Raw genomic sequence first — 20,238 nt, 5'->3', positions numbered from 1 at the left:
AAAATTTTTTTGAAAATTCGAATTTTTAATTTGACTCTTGATAATCTGCCCCGTAGTTTAATCGGATACAAACGAAGGCACATAATTATATCTATCCTTGTATAGCCCTGATGGAAGATGATGCAGCTTTATGAATTAGGAACAATCACAAAAACAATTCTAATTGCTTAGGTTAAGGATTGCTGATGTAGTTCTGCTGTGTATCATTCCCTGCCAAATCCCATCACATAGCTATGTAGCGTGCCAGTGTGTGTATGACACAAGTACAGGGCAAGTGAGTGAGCGAATGGGCACGAGACAGAGCAGATCTATTACAGCATCATCTCGCGGTTCAATACGTTCCTGTAATGAGATTAAATGCAGTTCGATTTTCCTTAGTATAGCTGCAGGCCCTGTGAAGCACACACACAAACCGATGGCATAAAGTATCCGAGCTGGCTGTGCCAAGCCTAGGTCTGGCTTCAGCTCAAGTCTCAGGACAAATGTATTTGTATAATGTCACCACCCATCAGCCTTTGTATGCTCAACGGGCATTGTGTTGCACTGTATTATTTTACATTCTAATTTAATGGGATTTAATTGCGTTGTGGTCAGGTGCCGGCACTTTATTAGGAGAAAACAAAAGGCGCAGTTCAATTTAAATCCAAAAGTCACTGAGTCGGCTAATATTCCAGCTTGCCGTTTCCCAAGTGCTTGATTCTATTGATGTGATGTGTACGGCAGCCCTATTTCTTCTGCTGGTAACCACAAGATACCTGAAAAGCGAGGACCACGACCAATCTTGCAGTCAGAAATGTTGCATAAATAGTTTATTATTATGCTGCATAATACAACAGATTATTGTATTCAGTTTCCGCTTACTACCAGAAATGGAAATGCTGCCATGCCATATACAGCCCATCGTATACTATTTCATCTGTCATGAATGGCATTTCATTATATTGATGGAGTTAAGGTAATTAAACAAACGAGGCTCTGAGAGAGTAAAATCATTAGCACGGTGCTGTGGGAAGGCCGATCAATAACATAAGGACATTCTTAAAATAGCCATGCCCATAGGCCTGCAGCCAAAAGCTAAGTGATCCTCGCAGGGTGGGGAGCCCTTGGGACCTGCACTTATTAATACTGAATACGGCAGGACTCACACCAAGCAACACAGAGTTATTTACTAAACTTGTTTTTTTGGGCAAAAACAGATTAGATGGGAAAAAAAATCCTCAAATTTTTCGAGATTTATCCATACCCCGAAGCTGCCAAAGGTCAGAATCAGAAAATCCGTATAAGTCAATGGGAGATGTCCCTTTTACAATTTGAAGAGATCATAATCTGCACCTGGTTTTCTCCAATAATCCAAAAAAATTTCGCCAGCTCAGACCAGGCAAAGTGCAATGGAGTGCATTGATCTTCCTCAAGCTTCTGTTACTTACATCATTTTTTTTTAGTGGAAAAAGTTTCTAAGTCCAATAAACACTGGCGTCTTTTCCTTTTTTCAGAGTGATAGCCTGTAACCGGGTTCCCCATACATTTTCTAACATATGGAACATTAGCGATGTTTGAGCGAATTTTCGCCTGGCGAAGTGTTGCGATGGCTGTGAAGCTGCCGCTGGCGAATTTTCGCCGCTTAGTAAATATACCACTTGGGGTTTTTGGGCTATAACCTGAAAAAAAATCAAGCGTTTCGGGCCTCAAATACGAAAAATGAGGGTTTTCACTGGAGTTTTTTCCCCAACGAGACTTTTTCCACTCATTTTATTGAAAATCGTGTATGGGAGTTTGGTCAAGCTTGGCTTAATAAAAATATGAGATGAATTTGAGTTTTAATAAATTAATAAATATTGCCTCTACCGGCAATAACATTGCTGTGATGCTGGGGCACCCAATGCTCTTATTTGCAGTATATAAATGTGCATTGCAGTATATAAATGTGCATTGCCTGCACGGTTGTATTTATATATGTATTTATTGAAAGTGAATGCTGCTATGAACAATGCACAGCAAAAGTGTCATTATTCTAACACACATCCTCTGGAAACTGTGTCCATCAGAACTTGCGACTGACGAATGCCTAATATGTGTTTACATCGGTGCATCGAATGCAAGTTGCACAAGCCCAGATTTACATAGGAATTGTAGGGAAAAAATATGCTGGCTTGTGAGCCCTATTGTGTTTTGAGCTTGGCAGGAAAAAGCCACAAATAGCTATACGAGCCGTCAGCTTTTATCTGTTGGACAGACACAGGCTGCATCAACACACTCATGATGCGGCCTCTCCAGATCGCTCTTATGATCCGATCATAGGGTTAAACCATAGGATCATCCTTGTTTTGCCACCAAATAAGCATATCTTACCATGGACAGCCAGCTTAACTCACTATACAGCATGTGAATAAAGCGTTTATCTCTGTAACATGGGCAGGGCAGAACATGCCGAGATGAGCAGACTGTGCAGAGTAATATGACAGACAGCATGTCAGCAGCAGGGTATTAGGGATTTATTGGACACTGCCCATTAAAAATGTTGAGGAAATCAGTACAAAAAATGCCTTAATGCTTACAAATGTACACCGTACTTCAGTTCCAGCCTATAGCACAGGGAGAATAAAATGTATATATACTGGGATGCTGCATTTCCTTCCCACCCAGTGTAACAGTGATATATCTACGTAAGGGGGGTGTCTCTGCTGTTGCATGGCAACCAGCGACCTTGCATGTGCATGCAGAACTGCACAAGATTGAGTGTATGTACCGACATCCGGCTGCTCCTAATCGCAATTACATTTGCACATTGAACCACAGAAAATGTTTCAGGTATAATGTGTCTATTAATGCTTAGAATTAAATTTTCTCCCTTAATAAACAGGATTTTGTTGACATCCCCAGGGCCGACCATCAGAAATAATGGGGCCCCATAGTATTTAGCAGCCCCTCGACACAACTAGGTTATTAGCCGGTATCCCGAGTAGAAAGAGGCCCCGATCCACTCTAGCCATGACTCAGCATTAGGGATGCACTGAATCCAGGATTTGATTCTGAATTCTGCCTTTTTCAGCAGGATTCGGGCTAAATCCTCGTACCTGGCCAAACCAAAACCTAATTTCCATATAAATTAGGGGCAGGAAGGGAAATCACGTAACCAAACAAAAAAAAGATAGAAGGTGGATTACAAGGCCAGTATATTAAAAATGTACAATTTATTGCTTACAAATAATCTCTAAAACACTGGCCGGCCAGGAAACACAATGAATAAATTATGAATAAATATACATAAAAACAATTACGGATTCAATCCCTACTCAACATGCATCTTCGGGGCCCCCTCTGCCACAGGTCCCCGTATTGGATTCCCCCCATCCCTCTCCCCTGCTCTAGAAGCATTTCCCCGTCCTGCACCTCCCCTAACTGCCACTATTTCTGATCTTACTTGCTACAAATACAGATTGCTTCATGGTCTCTTTCCTCAACACAATTCCAAGTAGGGAAGCTTAAAGGGGAACTGCCATTGCTATAAGCATGTACCTAAATTACAGTGAATGAGTAATAACTAGAACACAACCAACCTTGTTTTATTATATTTTTCTTATTTCTTTGGAAATTTAAAAGATATAAACAAGCAGATCTTTGGCTGACTCAGCCACCCACATGTGAGGTCAATTTGTGTTGACTCAATAGTTTGGCCAACATTTGGATCCCAATATACAGTTAGGCCCATGAATCATGTCATTGCCAGCAAAGGGTTTTCAACCAATTATTAGAAATGAACATTTTACCTTCAGTTTTTTTAATTTGTCCAATTGCTTTTCAGCCCCTGAAATGAAGTGATTGTGTTAAAAAAAAGGCTTTACTGCCTCAAATTTTTATGCAATCTTTTTGTTCAACCTACTGAATTAAAGCTGAAAGTCTGCAGTTCAGCTGCATCTGAGTAGTTTCATTTAAAATTCATTGTGGTAATGTACAGAACCAAAATTAGTTGTCTCTGTCCAAAGATTTATGGGCCTAACTGTAGGCACTTTAAGTCGGATCACATTGTGTGTATGGATCCATGGCACCTCCAAAGAAAATTCTTTGCAGAACAGAATTTTTTGGTCTGAACAGATTGAACCCTACTTTTCTGCGTTTCTCCGGCCTCAGTGATTGAGAATTAAAATTATTGCAGTTGGTCAACACCAGCGTCTGACTAGGGTGTTCAAGGCCCACTGGGGCTACAAAAACCGCACTATGGATGCGCACTTCACAGACTTCTTGGATGCGGTTAAAATTCAACGAACCTTAAGGGTAGAACTACATGGGCGATTTAGCTCTGATCCGACACCACGCGTCAAAACTCTTGCGTCAGGTCGGTTGTGATGAAGATAAGGTTAGTTGTAGAAATGTCGGATGTAGTCGCAGCGTGAATTCGACATGACACGACTGTCGGATGCAGACGCTGCATGCAGCATCTGCATCTGACAGCCGTGTTGTTTTGGATGCACGAGGCGATTTTCATCCGACATTTCTATTTCTTACCTTATTTCCAGCGAATCTGACTTGATGCCAGTGTTTTGACGCGTGGCGTCGGATCAGAGCTATATCGCCCATGTAGTTTACAAATGTAACATTTGTTTCTTTTACCAAACGTTATCCACTTAAATAAACTATAACTAATAAACAATTGCATCCACTTTGTATTAAAGTTAAGATGTAACTTTTTATGCCTTATTTATGTTATGCTACAAAAATATATTTTATTTTATAGTTATTGGTTATTTTTTAATCTTGCTTTCTTCCTATTTTTATTTTTGAACACTTAAAGACAAATTTATTTACTTTGTTTATAGATCGCTATATCATTACTTATGTTGTTCCTTGTTTTTCATTCTACATATTTCATTTTTTTTTTGCCTCCAGCATTTTTTAAAGAACAAAAAGCCAAATTACTTGAGAGTTAAAGGGATGAACAGATTTTATCATCACTATATAGCTAACCATTCCCTCTATATAAAGCAGTTAAGGGCAGAGACACACGCTCGAATACGGGGAGATTTAGTCGCCTAATCGAGAGCAATCTCCCCGAACTGACTCCAGCCAGCTAGAATCTAAATCACCGGCGGGATAGCACTCTTGAGTGCTTAGTTTTCCAAAGTCGCCCGAAGTTTCCTTGTGAGGCAACTTCGGAAAATGAAGCAGACCGTTTGCCATCCCGCTGGCAAATTAGATTGTAGCCGGCGGTAGGCAGTTCGGGGAGATTAGTCGCCCCGAAGAAGAGGAGATTTGTCGCTGGGCGACTAATCTCCTCAAATCTGAGCGTGTCTCTGCCCTTACATCCCATTTTATATTGAGTCCGTTTGGCTCACATGTATCCAGATGAAAAATCCTTTAAACCTCGATTTGTAATAATTTTCTATGTTTTTCTCCTCCTCCACTTGGTCTTGCCACACTCGCTATGCCTTGTTTACATATGAGAGACAAATCACCCCCATTACATTGTAAGAAGAGTTTTGAAACTGTAGTGTCCTCACTTTTTGCAGCTATTTGATTCATATGTTCAAACATCGATTCTTTAAAGGACGTTCTGTACATCCTACATATTTGATCATGCATTGCATGCAAGTTAACAGATGTACCACATATCTGGTGATGTAATTGATGAACTGGTTTATTTTATATTCTTTTCTTGTTCTTGTACTGCTGAAAGCTGTTGACACGTGTATCCGAGAGCATGTTACACACCTATATGCTCCACATCAGTACATACCTTGTATTTTAAGCCAATTTGAATTTACTGTATTAGGCTTGATTTCACTCAGGGCTAGCATTTCTCATAAAGTCGGTGCCCTCTGACTAACAAATTTAAATCCATCCTTCATGATTTCCCTTAGTTTGTTATCATTAAACAGTACTGGCAGATGTTAAGTTATAACGTCAGGGGCCCTCACACCTGCTCAGGGGCCCCCGCTCACCACCAACATCCAGCCCCTCCCCCATCATGCACCTTTTACTTACTTTGCGGTGATTGGGGAGATCGGGGAACATTGCAGGTGGGGATCGGGTTTGGGTTGGCAGGCTCCTCTGGGATGATTCCCAGGGGCCCGCATGCCAAGTCCCACCCTGGTCAAACCAAGGTTATATTTAGAATTAGTTACACATTGAGGGTGTGGCAGGATTTAAAGAGATACTGACATGTTACAAATTAGTTAAGGAACATGTCAGGGATACTTTAAAAAGCGACACTTTGAGCAGCGACACTTTGAGCAGCGACACTTTGAGCAGCGACACTTTGAGCAGCGACACTTTGAGCAGCGACACTTTGAGCAGCGACACTTTGAGCAGCGACACTTTGAGCAGCGACACTTTGAGCAGCGACACTTTGAGCAAGATCTGATAGGCTAGCCTACCGAGTAACTCACATGGAACCACACCCAAGATCAATGTGGCAGCAGCCATGCTAAAAAGCTGGGCAGAATCAGGCTAAATAGCAAGGAGGAGCATTTTCATTAAATTAAAAAAAAAGAAAAAAGAAGTTAAACCACATTCCATGCCTTAAAGGGGACCCTGTCACCAGACAAAAAAAAAAAAGCTGTATAATAGAAGTCATTTTCAAACTATCATGAAACCCAAATTATTTATTTTATTAAAAAATCCATACCTGTGATAAACTCATCTCAGCTGTCAATCATATATTGCCTGCCCCTCCTCTATGCCTTAGGCCAGGGGTCCCCAACCTTTTATAAGGATGAGCTTTCCTTTCCTTTTTTGGTGTTACTGTTCCTTTAATAACAGTGTCCTCAGAATGGTGCCTGCCTGCTTTATATGATTGTGAATTCCAAGGCTAAAAAATACCAAATTTTTTAAGTGTAAATTAAGTTTATTTTGCTTGATGAACATCGTAAAATAGGATTTGGAATTTTGGTGACAAGTTCCCTTTAAGAGGATAATGACCCAGTCCGGGATTTCTTTAAACTCTAACTCCTCTTCACACTCAATGATAACATGGACCAGAGTCTCAAATGCCCTCACTAGATGACTATGCCCCTGATGAGACGGGGTTAGCGGACAATTCAGCATATGACCATGAAAATGGTTACACCAATGTCTTGTGATATTTTCATATTTCTGACAAGCAGAGATGGACACACTGGGCAAGTTGCGCAAATAACCCCCACATGTGACCTCTTTGTTGATTCTACCCAACATGGCCCTTGTTAAACAGTCTGGAAATGTAATTACACTGCACTGATAACTTAATGGGAGACATGTGAAATCACTTTGGAGAAGGACATTCTGTCTCATGAGAGAGTTATGGATACTATAGCTTTGCTTCTCTTCAATAGATTTCCACTCAATACTTACAGTTGTTTGACACAGGTTGGTATTTGTGTAATTAAAGGGTTGTTCACATTTCAATTAACTTTCAGTGTGATGTAGAGAGTGATATTCTGAAACAATTTGCAATTTTATTATTTGTGGTTTTTAAGTTATTTAACAGCTCTCCAGTTTGCAATCTCAGCAATCTGGTTGCTAGGGTCCAAATTACCCTAGCAACCATGCACTGATTTTAATGAGAAACTGGAATATGAATAGGAGAAATAAAATTTAGCAATAACAATACATTTATAGCTGTACAGAGCATTTGTTTCTTAGATGGGGTCTCATATTTGAAAAAAAGGGAATAGTCAGTAGTAGAAGGCATATAATTCAGAAACTATAAAGAGAAAAAAATGAAAGCCAGTTGAAAAGTTGCCTAGGATGGACCATTCTATAACATATTAAAAGTTAAAGGGATACTGTCATTGGAAAAAATGTTTATTTTTCAGTTAATAGTGCTGCTCCAGAAGAATTCTGCACTGAAATCCTTTTCTCATAAGAGCAAACAGATTTTTTTATATTTAAATTTTGAAATCTGATATGGGGCTAGACATATTGTCAGTTTCCCAGCTGCCGGCAGTCATGTGACTTGTTCTCTGATAAACTTCAGTCACTCTTTAATGCTGCACTGCAAGTTGGAGTGATATAACCCCTCTCTTCCTTTTCCCCCCAGCAGCCTAACAACAGAACAATGGGAAGGTAACTGCTGCCTGGTAGATCTAAGAACAACACTCAATAGTAAAATCCAGGACACACTCCAACACATTCAGTTACATTGAGTAGGAGAAACAACAGCCTGCCAGAAAGCGGTTCCAGCCTAAAGGCTCTTTCTGAAAGCACATGATCTGACAAAATGACCTGAGATGGCGCCTACACACCAGTATTACAACTAAAATAAAAATACACTTGCTGGTTCAGGGATCAAAATCTATATTGTAAAGAGAATTATTTGCAGTGTAAGCAGTGTAATTTAGAACTAAAAACTACACCATAAAAATCATGGACCCCTTTAACTTGAAGATGAACCACCCCTTTAAAGGGCTGGTTCATCTTTAAAGAAGAAGGAAAGCTACCGAAGCAGTTTATTGCCAATAGATTAGCCACAATAGTGCAAGCTATAAGAATATATTTATTGTGTAGAATGCTTTACCATACCCGAGTAAACCGCTCTAGAAGCTCTCTGTTTGTTTATGATAGCAGCTGCCATATTAGCTTGGCGTGATATCACTTCCTGCACAAGTCTCTCCCTGCTCACTCATAGCTCTGGGCTCAGATTACAGAAGGGAGGGGGAGAGAGGAGCAAACTGAGCATGCTCAAACCCTGGAGGTTTAAGCTGAAAACAGGAAGTCTGATACAGAAGCCCATGTGTACACAATAGAAGGAAGAAATGCTGTGTTTCTTTTGACAGAGGACTCAGATCAGTGTTACTTTTGAGGGTTTACTGGTGTATTTATATACACCTTTCTGATAAATCTTACTTAATTTTAGCCTTTCCTTCTCCTTTAAGTTAACTTTAAGTATGTTATAGAATGATCAGTTCTAATCAGCTTTTCAAATGATCTTCAATGTTAATTTTCTTTTATAGCTTTTCAATTACTTGCCTTTAGTCTTTCCAGCTTTCAAAGGGGGGTCACTGACCTCATCTAAAAACAAATGCTCTGTAAGGCTACTCTATTCAGGCCTCTCCTATTCATATTGCAGTCTCTTATTAAAATCAATACATGGTAGGCAGTGTGGTTGGGGGCCCAGGCAGGAAAAAAAACCTGGTGGGCCCCTGACTCCTGGGCCCTGCTGGCCTAGATCCTCACCCTGTGCTTCTTCTTCCAGCCGCGACCTCCCTTCTTTGGGTCGTTTGCAGAAAAAACACGTGCGTGGCGCAGCAGAGGGCCCTGAGACAGTAGCCCCAGTGCGACCCTGGGGGGCCTGGGGCTACTGTCTCAGGGCCCTTTGGACCCTAGCAACCAGATTGCTGAAATTGCAACTGAAGAGCTGCTGAATAAAAAGCTACACAACCCAAAACACAAATAAAAAATGAAAACCAATTGTAAATTGTCTCCAATTGACATCCAACATCATATTAAAAGTTTATATAAAGGTGAAAAACCCCTTTAAGGCATTCCCTCTTATTAAGCTTTGAATGTATTATTTCCATAACCTTGGAAAGGGATAGGAAATGTGAGATAACACACTGGTTTTGTGGAAAAGCCTTATTCTACTATTATATGTGGCCTGTGCGCTGAACACAGACTCAGTGATACAGACCTGTGCCTGACTGATACTGGAGTTCTATGCATAAGGTACATTGTGCCTCAAGTCCATGCGCTACTCTACAGATACAATAAACTGTAGATGACTTATATCTGCTAGGCAGGTGGCCATTTATTGAGGTTCTGCTACATGAATGACCAAGGGAACATAGCAGTAAATATTGTGATTTGGGCTCCTGAATAATCAGTTGACCCCACGCCTCTCACACAGACCATCCATTCATACAACCTGTGGCCACGGAGGCCAGAATACCAATTAGATCACTGATCAGTTGACAGCACAGAAATACGTTGTCCAAAGGTTTCAATGAGTCTACTGCATGTTGAAATAAAATGAAAGACCTGATTGGTTGCTGCTGGTAACTGCACTTCTGTATTTTAGCAGATCATGAAAATTACATTCATCGTAATCGCACATTGACCCAGAACAAAAATAGCACTCCCTAAGAATTACACACATTTTTCAAGGCAACATATGCCATATTCACTACTCAGGGACAAAAATGGACGAGAGCAGACCAATGGGGTGCACAGACAATGTCTTCAATGCATTACTGAGACAGAGCTCCATATTGCTTGCCTTGGATGAGAAATTCTCCCCAACAACCAATGCAACATCACCCCCTAGTGTTTATATTGAAGTGTCACTTCTGCTCTATGTATCCACACCTCCCAAGGCATATAATCACCATACATAAAGTGTATATGATATATAGATAGATATATATTTCCTGAGAGATATAGACATATATTTAGATAGACACCTAGCTGTATTTAGAAATACTTTTTCCAATTACTTTTTGGAAAGGGGGGGGGTCGCCGACCCTGTAAGCGGTTCTAAATTGAGAAATTTAGTTGTTACACCAGAAATAACGACTTTTTCCAATTACTTTTGGAAAGGGGTGGGGGTCGCTGACCCTGTAAACTGTTCTAAATAGATCCATTTAGTTGATACAGTTCTTATCTTTGTCCCTGCTGAGCAGAATCTGTGGGTTTCATTACAGGCAGCTGTTAGAATTGATACAAGAGTGTCTGATACTCCAAAGATGCTGCTGAGAAATGGATCAATGAAATGTTGCAGGACAGGAACATTACATTTTAAACTTAGATTTTGGAAAAAATTTAAATTTTATTTCTGGGGAACAATCTGAGAACAATTGAACTGAAAAAAAAAAGAGTTTGGAAGGTGAACAATCCCTTTAATTAAAGGGGGTCTCTGTTTAAAGACTGGGGTTGTTCTGCACAATGAAAATACAATATTTCCAAACAATGAAAAAAAAATAAAAAATTTATATATATATATATATATATATATATATATATATATATATATATATATATATATATATATATATATACATATATACATATATACATATACACACACAACAGACTCTTGAAACAATGTAGCACAAGTCAGTTCTCTGCAGTTAATGATCTGGCTTCAGCTACACTCTGGTTTCAGCAGGGCAGACAATACAGAGCCAGGCAGATCTTGATACGAATCCCTGTGTAATCAATGAATATTGCATTCCCTTTCACTGGGCAAAAACACAAAAAGGCATAAAGGACATCGCAGGAAGGAGATGCATTTCGCCGCAGGATGTCCTAAAATGCGTTCCGTATTTATTGGTTTATTAAGCCGCTCAGCGGGCCATTCACAGGTGGGCAGTGGCCCTGTCACTCCTGCAGCCTAAATTATCCGCGCCCCCGGGGTGAGGTTAGAGACCTTTGACGCCTGCTGCTGAACTTCAACTCCCTGCATCCTCAATGCAAATCTGGGAATGCTGGGAACTGTAGTTTCATCGCAACCAAACGCTCCCCTCCATATATCCAGCTGTTTGTTTATTTATACAGAGACCTGGGTACCACCTGCCTCAGACAGACCCCACACCCGGAACCCTGAGCTCCACGGACTGTCTGTCACAAGCCTCACCTCGCAGCCTCTGTCTTACAGTCTCTTCTTCTTCTCCTCAGCCGGTCTCTTAATGTGCCTCTGTCGTTCTCCCTCAGGCTGAGCGGGTCCCTGCCATTCCGCCTCTTGCTCGCTGTCAGCTGGCTCCACCCACTCAGAGCTCTCGCTTTCACTCACAGACGATTCACGAGAGGCGCTACGCCCCCTCACGTGCCTTCGGAACAAACGCGTAGCCTACGTCTTACGGCCCCTCCCACTCATTCTCCACCTTGTTTCTTATTTCAAGCCCCTCCCCTCCCTCTCATTCTCCTATTTGTTTCTTATTTCCAGCCCCTCCCTAACAATGAGGCGCTGTCGCAATTAGCGGCCACGCCCAATCCTGTTAACGCGCCGGCCGGTGTGATGAAAGGTGATGCAGGTGTTAGATCGGTGTGTGTTGCCAAATTTATCTTTATATACAGAAGGTTCTAGTAGTCAAGTGCGAACTATACTCGTAGGCAGCCAATCAGAATGCAGGTTGGAAGGAATTACTGATGCCTAGAAGTGCGAGCAGATACCAGCTGGTAAGCAGGTCCGGATTGAGAATTAAAATAGGCCCTGGCCAAATCAGTCCACTCAGAGGCCCAGGCAGCCCCCACCAGCCCAATAAATACTGACTTTCTATGGCACCTTATAGCAGCGCCCAGGGTCTGACTGGGGGGTCAGGGCTAGGGTTGCCACCCGGCTGGTATTTTAGCAATGTAAATTTGTAATACCCTTAAAAAGACCTCTCGACCCGCCCCCAATCCCCAGTAAACTTAGCTTTTTCCTCCATTTTTGTCCTGGCTGCGCTGTGACCCCTCCCCTTTATGGCACAACTGCACCCCCTTTGACGTCACACCCCCACCTTTTTGTACCCACCCCCACCAGCCGGTAAAAAAGTTAGCAAAAGGTGGCAGGATTTTTTTTAATAAGGGGTTTGTTTCTCCTTTAAGTGTGTCTTGGCCATGCTCTGTTTCAAACAAAACAGACAGATCATACACAGGAGCCATCCACAAGACAAACAATCCAGAGAGTCTAGGAATTCTTTTTGAGACTCCCTAAACCTGTATTTAAATTGTGCAAGGTTAGGCAAAAAGCCAGAAAGGCTAATATAAATGAAGACATTAGGAGCAGTGTCGGACTGGGCCGGGGTGCTTCGCCAATGAGGCGAGTTGAGGCTGTCGCGTCAGGTGGCAGCGCCCCACTAGGTACCAGGGGGCAGCAAAAATGCTGCTCCTGGTACTTTAAGAGCGAATTTCCAGAGGGGCCAGGATTGCCCCTGGGACTGGGACACCAGGGGCCCACCCAAAAACCTTAGACCAGGGGCCCACTCTCAGTTCTATTATTCCTACTCTCCTCACTCAACCTCTATTTGCCTATTCTGTTTACTTTACATACTGTACTATAATCTATTATTCCATCTATTTAGCCTCTTTGTTCTCATAGTAATAGGAAATGACCATGAAATAGGCCAAATATTTAGCAGCATGAGGGCCCACTGACACCTGGGCCCACCTGGAGTTTTCCTGGTATCCTGGTGGGCCAGTCCGACACTGATTAGGACTAATTTACAACATGCAAATAATTTCTTTTTTATTTACCCACAATGCAGCCATTCTTTTCCATAATTCTAGCACCATTGTTCCTACTGCAATAAGGCAAACCATGTCAGACTTTTGCACAATTTGAGCACCCTGTGCCTTGTGCACCAAAGCATGATTGACAGGACATTCACGTTAGGAACAAATGATTCACATAAAGGATAAGTTAGTCTTCATTTTTTTTTGTAACAGCGCTGGCTGACAGGTGGCGCTGTGGTTACAAAATTCATTATATTGGCAGTAAATAAAAACTTTGCTCTGAAACTGGAAAAATACTGTAAATTGCAAAAGTGCAAAAAGCCTATAAGGAACGATTTGAAGGTAATAGTGACAGGCTCCCTTTAAAATCATTGAAAATAATCACCTTCCAAACACTTTTTTAGTTGAGTTGTTTTCAGACTGTTCTCCAGAAATAAAGACCTTTTTCCAGTTGCTTTCAATTTTAAATTTTTTATAATTTTTCCAAAATCTAAGTTTAAAGTTTATTGTCCCTGTCTCTGGTGTTTCAGTCTGGCAGCTCAGTAATTCAGGTGCAGACTCTGAAATGTAATAATTTTGCAACATTTAGTGGATACATTTCTCAGCAGCATCTCTGGAGTATTAGCAACTATTGTATCAATGCTGCCTGTAATGAAATTCAAGAATTCTGTTCAGCAGGGCTAAATATAACAAATGTATCAACTAAATGTATCAATTTAGAACAGTTTAGAGAGTCGGCGACCCCCCCTCGCCTGAGCTGCTTTAGAAGTTGAAAAATTAGATTTACACATCAATATGGTGACACATAGAAAATACAAATGAATTGGAAAAAATCATTATTTCTGGTGAACTATCTGTAACCAACTGAACTGAAAAAAGTGTTGGAAGGTGAACAACCCCTTTAATTATCTCTTGTTATGAAAAAGCATGTTGTGGGAAGACCCCTTTAAAGGTGAAATCAACCTACCTCCCCCACCAAACCATAAGTCCCTATGTGTGAACCTGCCATAAACATTCAGTTGTGCAGGGAGTTCCCAGGTGCCATGTTCGCAGTATATGCAGTTCGCAGGAGCATGCACAGTTGGAGTGGATCCCGGAGCTAGCTTCAGTTGTGCATGCTTCTGCAAACTTGGGGGCACCTTTACTTAGCTCGAGTGAAGGAATAGAATAAAAAATACATCGAAATTCGATGTATTTTTTTGGCTACTTCGACCATCGAATTGGCTAATTCAACCTTTGACTACGACTTCAAAACGAACAGTTCGTACTAAAAATCGTTCGACTATTCGACCATTCGATAATCAAAGTACTGTCTCTTTAAAAAAAACTTCGACCACCTACTTCGCCACCTAAAACCTACCGAGCATCAATGTTAGCCTATGGGGAAGGTCCCCATAGACTTTCTAGCCAATTTGGGATCGAAGGAAAATCGTTAGATCGATGGATTAAAATCCTTTGAATCGTTCGATTCGAACGATTATTCCTTCGATCGAACCGATATCGCTAAATCCTTCGACTTCGATATTCGAAGTCAAAGGATTTTACTTCGACGGTCGAATATCGAGGGTTAATTATCCCTTGATATTTGACCCTATGTAAATGTGCCCCTTAGTGTCACCAAACTGACACTACTCCAGTAAAGGGAAGAGATGGCACCTTTGAACTGTACTGCACAACTCTGCGTATTTATGGTGGGTTCACACAAAGGAAACCTTTTCAGTGAAATAGACATTGCGTTGGAGGACACTAAAGGGAGGGCTAAGGTTTGGGGGGAGTGTTAAGTTGTCCTTTAAGTTTGTTCACATTAGGGTTGATTTATGAACATGGGTACATGGGTACAAGTGCCCATAGCAATAAATCAATTACTCTTGATCAATCTACTACAGGTATAGGACCTGTTATCCAGAACACTTGGGACCTGGGGTTATTCGAATAAGTGATCTTTCTGTAATTTGGCTCTCCATGCCATAAGTGAACTAAGAAAACATTTAAACATTAAATAAACCCAATATTTGCCTTCAACAAGGACCAATTATATCTTATTTGCGATGGAGTACAAGGTACTGTTTTATTTTTACAGGCATGGGATCCATTATCTGTAAATCTGTTATTCAGAAAGCTTCGATTTATGGAAAGGCCATCTCCCATAAAATCAATTTTATCCAAATTATCCACATTTTTCTCTATAATATTAAAAAAGTACCTTATACTTGATTCAAACTAATATAATTAATCCTTATTGGAAGCAAATTCAGCCTAGACTTATGGTGTGAAGATCCAAATTATAGAAAGATCCATTATCCAGAAAACTCCAGGTCCCGAGCCTTCTGGATAACAGGCCCATACCTGTACAGGGAAAAAGGAAATCATTGTCAAAAATTTGAATTATTTTATTAAAATGGAGTCTATTGGAGATGGCCTTCCCATAATTTGGAGCTTTCGGATTAACTGGTTTCTGGATAACTGATGACATATCCATACCAGTTAGGAAAGGTGTTTTTACTATCAGAGGGGGGTCAGCTGGTTGATGAAAACAAAATAAAAGCGCAGATTCTGAACTCGTATTTTTCATCTGTGTACACAAATGAAGAACCAGTAAGTGAAGGTTTCCTTCTTAACACTCCCAATTCTAGTAATACAACTAATGATGCATGGTTCACACATGAAGAAATTCAAAAGAGACTTGAACATGTTAAGATTAACAAAGGTCCAGGGCCAGATGGTATTCATCCCAGGGTAATTAGCGAGCTTAGCTCTGTGATTGCCAAACCTCTTTACTTAATTTTTCAGGATTCATTGAGATCTGGCATTGTGCCGAGAGACTGGCGAATTGCTAATGTGGTGCCTCTATTCAAAAAAGGATCCCGTTCTCAGCCTCAAAACTATAGGCCAGTTAGTCTGACGTCAGTATTAGGAAAGCTTTTCGAAGGGTTAATAAAGGATAAGATACTGGACTTCATAGCAAATCATAATACTATGAGTTTGTGCCAGCATGGTTTTATGCGTAATAGATCTTGCCAGACTAACTTAATTTCTTTTTACGAGAATGTAAGTAGAGACCTCGATTCTGGGATGGCAGTGGATGTGATTTACTTAGACTTTGCTAAAGCATTTGATACAGTGCCACACAAAAGGTTACTGGTTAAATTAAGGAATGTTGGCCTGGAACATAGTATTTGTACCTGGATAGAGAACTGGCTAAAAGATAGACTACAAAGAGTGGTGGTAAATGGAACATTTTCTAATTGGACCAGTGTTGTTAGTGGAGTACCGCAGGGCTCTGTACTAGGTCCCTTGCTTTTCAACTTGTTTATTAATGACCTGGAGGTGGGCATTGAAAGTACTGTTTCTATTTTTGCAGATGATACTAAATTGTGCAGAACTATAGGTTCCATGCAGGATGCTGCCACTTTGCAAAGTGATCTGTCTAAACTGGAAAACTGGGCAGCAAACTGGAAAATGAGGTTCAACGTTGATAAATGCAAGGTTATGCACTTTGGCAAAAATAATATAAATGCAAGTTATACACTAAATGGCAGTGTGTTGGGAGTTTCCTTAAATGAAAAGGATCTAGGGGTCTTTGTAGATAACACGTTGTCTAATTCTGGGCAGTGTCATTCTGTGACTACTAAAGCAAATAAAGTTCTGTCTTGCATAAAAAAGGGCATTAACTCAAGGGATGAAAACATAATTATGCCTCTTTATAAGTCCTTGGTGAGGCCTCATCTGGAGTATGCAGTTCAGTTTTGGACTCCAGTCCTTAAGAGGGATATAAATGAGCTGGAGAGAGTGCAGAGACGTGCAACTAAATTGGTTAGAGGGACGGAAGACTTAAATTATGAGGGTAGACTGTCAAGGTTGGGGTTGTTTTCTCTGGAAAAAAGGCGCTTGCGAGGGGACATGATTACACTTTACAAGTACATTAGAGGACATTATAGACAAATGGCAGGGGACCTTTTTACCCATAAAGTGGATCACCGTACCAGAGGCCACCCCTTTAGACTAGAAGAAAAGAACTTTCATTTGAAGCAACGTAGGGGGTTCTTCACAGTCAGGACAGTGAGGTTGTGGAATGCACTGCCGGGTGATGTTGTGATGGCTGATTCAGTTAATGCCTTTAAGAATGGCTTGGATGATTTTTTGGACAGACATAATATCCAAGGCTATTGTGATACTAAACTCTATAGTTAGTATAGGTATGGGTATATAGAATTTTAATTAAAAGTAGGGAGGGGTGTGTGTATGGATGATGGGTTTTCATTTGGAGGGGTTGAACTTGATGGACTTTGTCTTTTTTCAACCCAATTTAACTATGTAACTATGTATTAGAATTTAGTTACCACCTTGATAGGAAAAAATCCCATCATGTCGGCTCCCTTACAACTACATGCATGTCTTGGCTACTAAAAACGATCATTATTAGCCCATGTGTAAAAAGGTGTCTTTAAAATACACTTGCAGCTTAATCTCTCTGATTTTACATGCCTTTGATTATTATCCTCTTGCCAAACTAATGTAAAGGATAAATCAGCCAACTCTATTTCAGTGTGGAATTTCTAACACAAACACTTTTTTTTACAACATTCTATGTTTAAAGGGGACATATAGAATGTAAACTTTTTTTCCTCTGTTTCATGACATTATCCGTTTTTACAATACTATATCATGAAGGTGTAACCTGAACTCCCTGGCTGCTGTGTGGCCTGGCAGAACAGCAAAAATGAATTTAGTGGAGTAGAAAGCATCTTCTGAACTAGAACGGAGCTCCCTGCTATATTAAAATAAGCTTTTGCCATTATGCATGGCCCTCGTCCAGCAGACCAGTAGGGGGCACTCAGGTTACACTTCCATGAAAAGTGCTGTCAAAACTGTTCGCATTCTATCAAGAAATATAAAAAATAAATAAAGCAAAAGTCCTTGGAAAAGCACACTGAGCAGTTTAACATTGTTACACGCTGAGTATATGTCACTTTTAAGACTTGTAGCTCATGATTATATTTATAAATGGCACCGAAATACACAGTTCTAATGCCAATCCAATACTTTTCTAATGATATCACAGGTTAGAATATTCAAAACAACAAGAAAGCCTTTCCGATATGCAGATCATGGGACACAAGAGAAGGATAGAAATGGAGAATGAAGACATTTCAGTAAGTGAAGCACCTCAGTAACATATATGGTGGTGGGTGAATGGGGGCCAGGGTGTGTATGTGTGTAATATAAACATAATTTACCTGACCACCTCTTCATATTTTAATCTCCTTGCTGAGACCCTTTATGGCAGTTCACTCTTGCCTTCAGCAGCTTATATATAGCGTACCCTTTTACCATACTGCATGGTGATATTTGATTCCACCTTACCTTAAATATATGAATTGTAACTGCCAGAATTGCCTTCTCTTGCATTTGCTGGCAGTTGCACTATTCATGTGTTTACCACTGGTGACACTGACACCAATGCTAAGGAAGTTTCAAGAGTTTTGTCACCAGCAGGTAGCAGAGATTACTAGCAGAGATTACTTATGGTAGAGATCTGCCATTACCTATACCTTTCTGGACTGATAAGGGCAAAAGGGTTAGTGCACATATGTAGGCAGGTGGCAATTGAGGGTAACAATTCATCACCAATAGTGAGGGCCCTGAACAATTTTTTGCAGGGGGGTTCCGGGTGAATTACGTAATGCCACACTCTCGTGGTGTACCCACGGTAGCTCAGCAATTCATGTTATGTAACCACTCTAGTAAAAGCGACAGGGTACCACTTGCACAGTAAGGGCAGATACATCTATCAACAATCAGCTGAAAGGGTAGAGGAGCATTTTGATTTGCTGCTGAACCAGACAAAAGACCCCATGCTGCACACCCCCAACTCTTAACTCCAGCTCATGGCCTAGGACAAGGGAGGGCTGAAATCACTGTTGCAAAGAGCAAAATTGTGGTCTTTGTTTAAAGGAGAAATAAAGCTTAACTAAAGAAGTAGGCTACAAATGTTCTACATTAAGTTTTGTGCCAGCCCTAGGCAATCACAGCCCAAATGTTATTATATATCAGAATGTGCCACATGCTACAACTTCAGGTCACTTTAGCATCCTTCAAAAGGAATGCATGATACTCTAAACCTGGGATTTATTCAGTGTTGCATTGTCTTTACAGGATTTCTGCTGAATCGTATGCTTGGTCAGAAGGGGGCAGTGTTTGCCTTTTAATTATCAATAGTTGCATTTGAAATTGATTTGCCCATTTCTAGCAGAGCCATGTCACTAACATCACTTTAGTGGGGTTGTTTAAAATGGTATCAAAGCTGACATTATGGGGCCCATTTACTAAGCTCGAGTGAAGGATTCTAAGTTAAAAAACCTTCGAATTTCGAAGTTAAAAAACTTCGAATTTCAAAGTTTTTTTTGGGTACTTCGACCATCGAATAGGCTACTTTGACTACGACTTTGAATCGAACGATTCGAACTAAAAATCGTTCGACTATTCGACCATTTGATAGTCGAAGTACTGTCTCTTTAAAAAAAACTGACTACCTACTTCGGCACTTTAAACCTACCGAGCACCAATCGATGGATTTAAATAGATGGATTTAATCGTTTTTCCTTCGATCGTTCGATCTAAGTATTTGCGGTAAATCCTTCGACTTCGATTTTGGAAGTCGAAGGATTTTACTTTGATGGTCGAATATCGAGGGTTAATTAACCCTCCATATTCGACCCTTCGTAAATGGGCCTCTAAATGTTATATGTTTTTATTGGTTAACCTGCTCTGAGTGATGTAACGATGGCTGAAACTAATATATTTTTAGCCCCACTTTGCCCTTCCAAGATAAGGACATTATGAGCTATTTGCTGAAATTGCAGGTCAGTCAGAACCCCAGGTTGGCACTTTATACTCCAGGACATACCCATCCAGTCACTGAACTTGCTGCCTCTGTTAGAAAAGTCGTGTGTTCTCTCTTAGTATTAAATATATATAATAACTGAGGTTTATTTTCCTTTCATCTATATACTATTGTTGGTATAATTTAACCTTTGTATATTTTCATTAATACATTTATGCAAAAATAGTGCTTTCCACAAAATGATAAAAATGATTCATCAACTGTAGTAA

At 40.5% G+C, this 20,238-nt stretch overlaps 1 protein-coding gene and 1 long non-coding RNA gene across 3 annotated transcripts in view; one reads left to right on the top strand and one right to left on the bottom strand.

Annotated features, from left to right (window-relative positions):
* The window catches only part of tbc1d24.1.L (TBC1 domain family member 24 L homeolog), a 35,033-nt gene extending 23,291 nt beyond the window's left edge, over nt 1-11,742 (bottom strand). The window contains exon 1 of one of the 2 annotated variants that reach the window (XM_041575419.1): nt 11,546-11,742. The gene's annotated coding sequence lies outside the window, so the exon portion shown is untranslated. 2 annotated transcript variants of the gene reach the window in all.
* Nucleotides 11,743-11,931: 189 nt separating this feature from the next.
* LOC108701616 lies at nt 11,932-18,287 on the top strand. The gene is made up of 2 exons (XR_001933202.2): nt 11,932-12,087; nt 18,188-18,287. It is a non-coding gene; the product is annotated as an uncharacterized LOC108701616 (long non-coding RNA).
* The last annotated feature ends 1,951 nt before the right edge of the window (nt 18,288-20,238 follow it).

This window comes from Xenopus laevis, chromosome 9_10L, assembly GCF_017654675.1.
Source record: "Xenopus laevis strain J_2021 chromosome 9_10L, Xenopus_laevis_v10.1, whole genome shotgun sequence".
Classification (NCBI taxonomy): Eukaryota; Metazoa; Chordata; class Amphibia; order Anura; family Pipidae; genus Xenopus; species Xenopus laevis.
The sequence above is the reverse complement of the archived record's forward strand: the minus strand, read 5'-3'. Positions and strand labels throughout refer to the sequence as shown.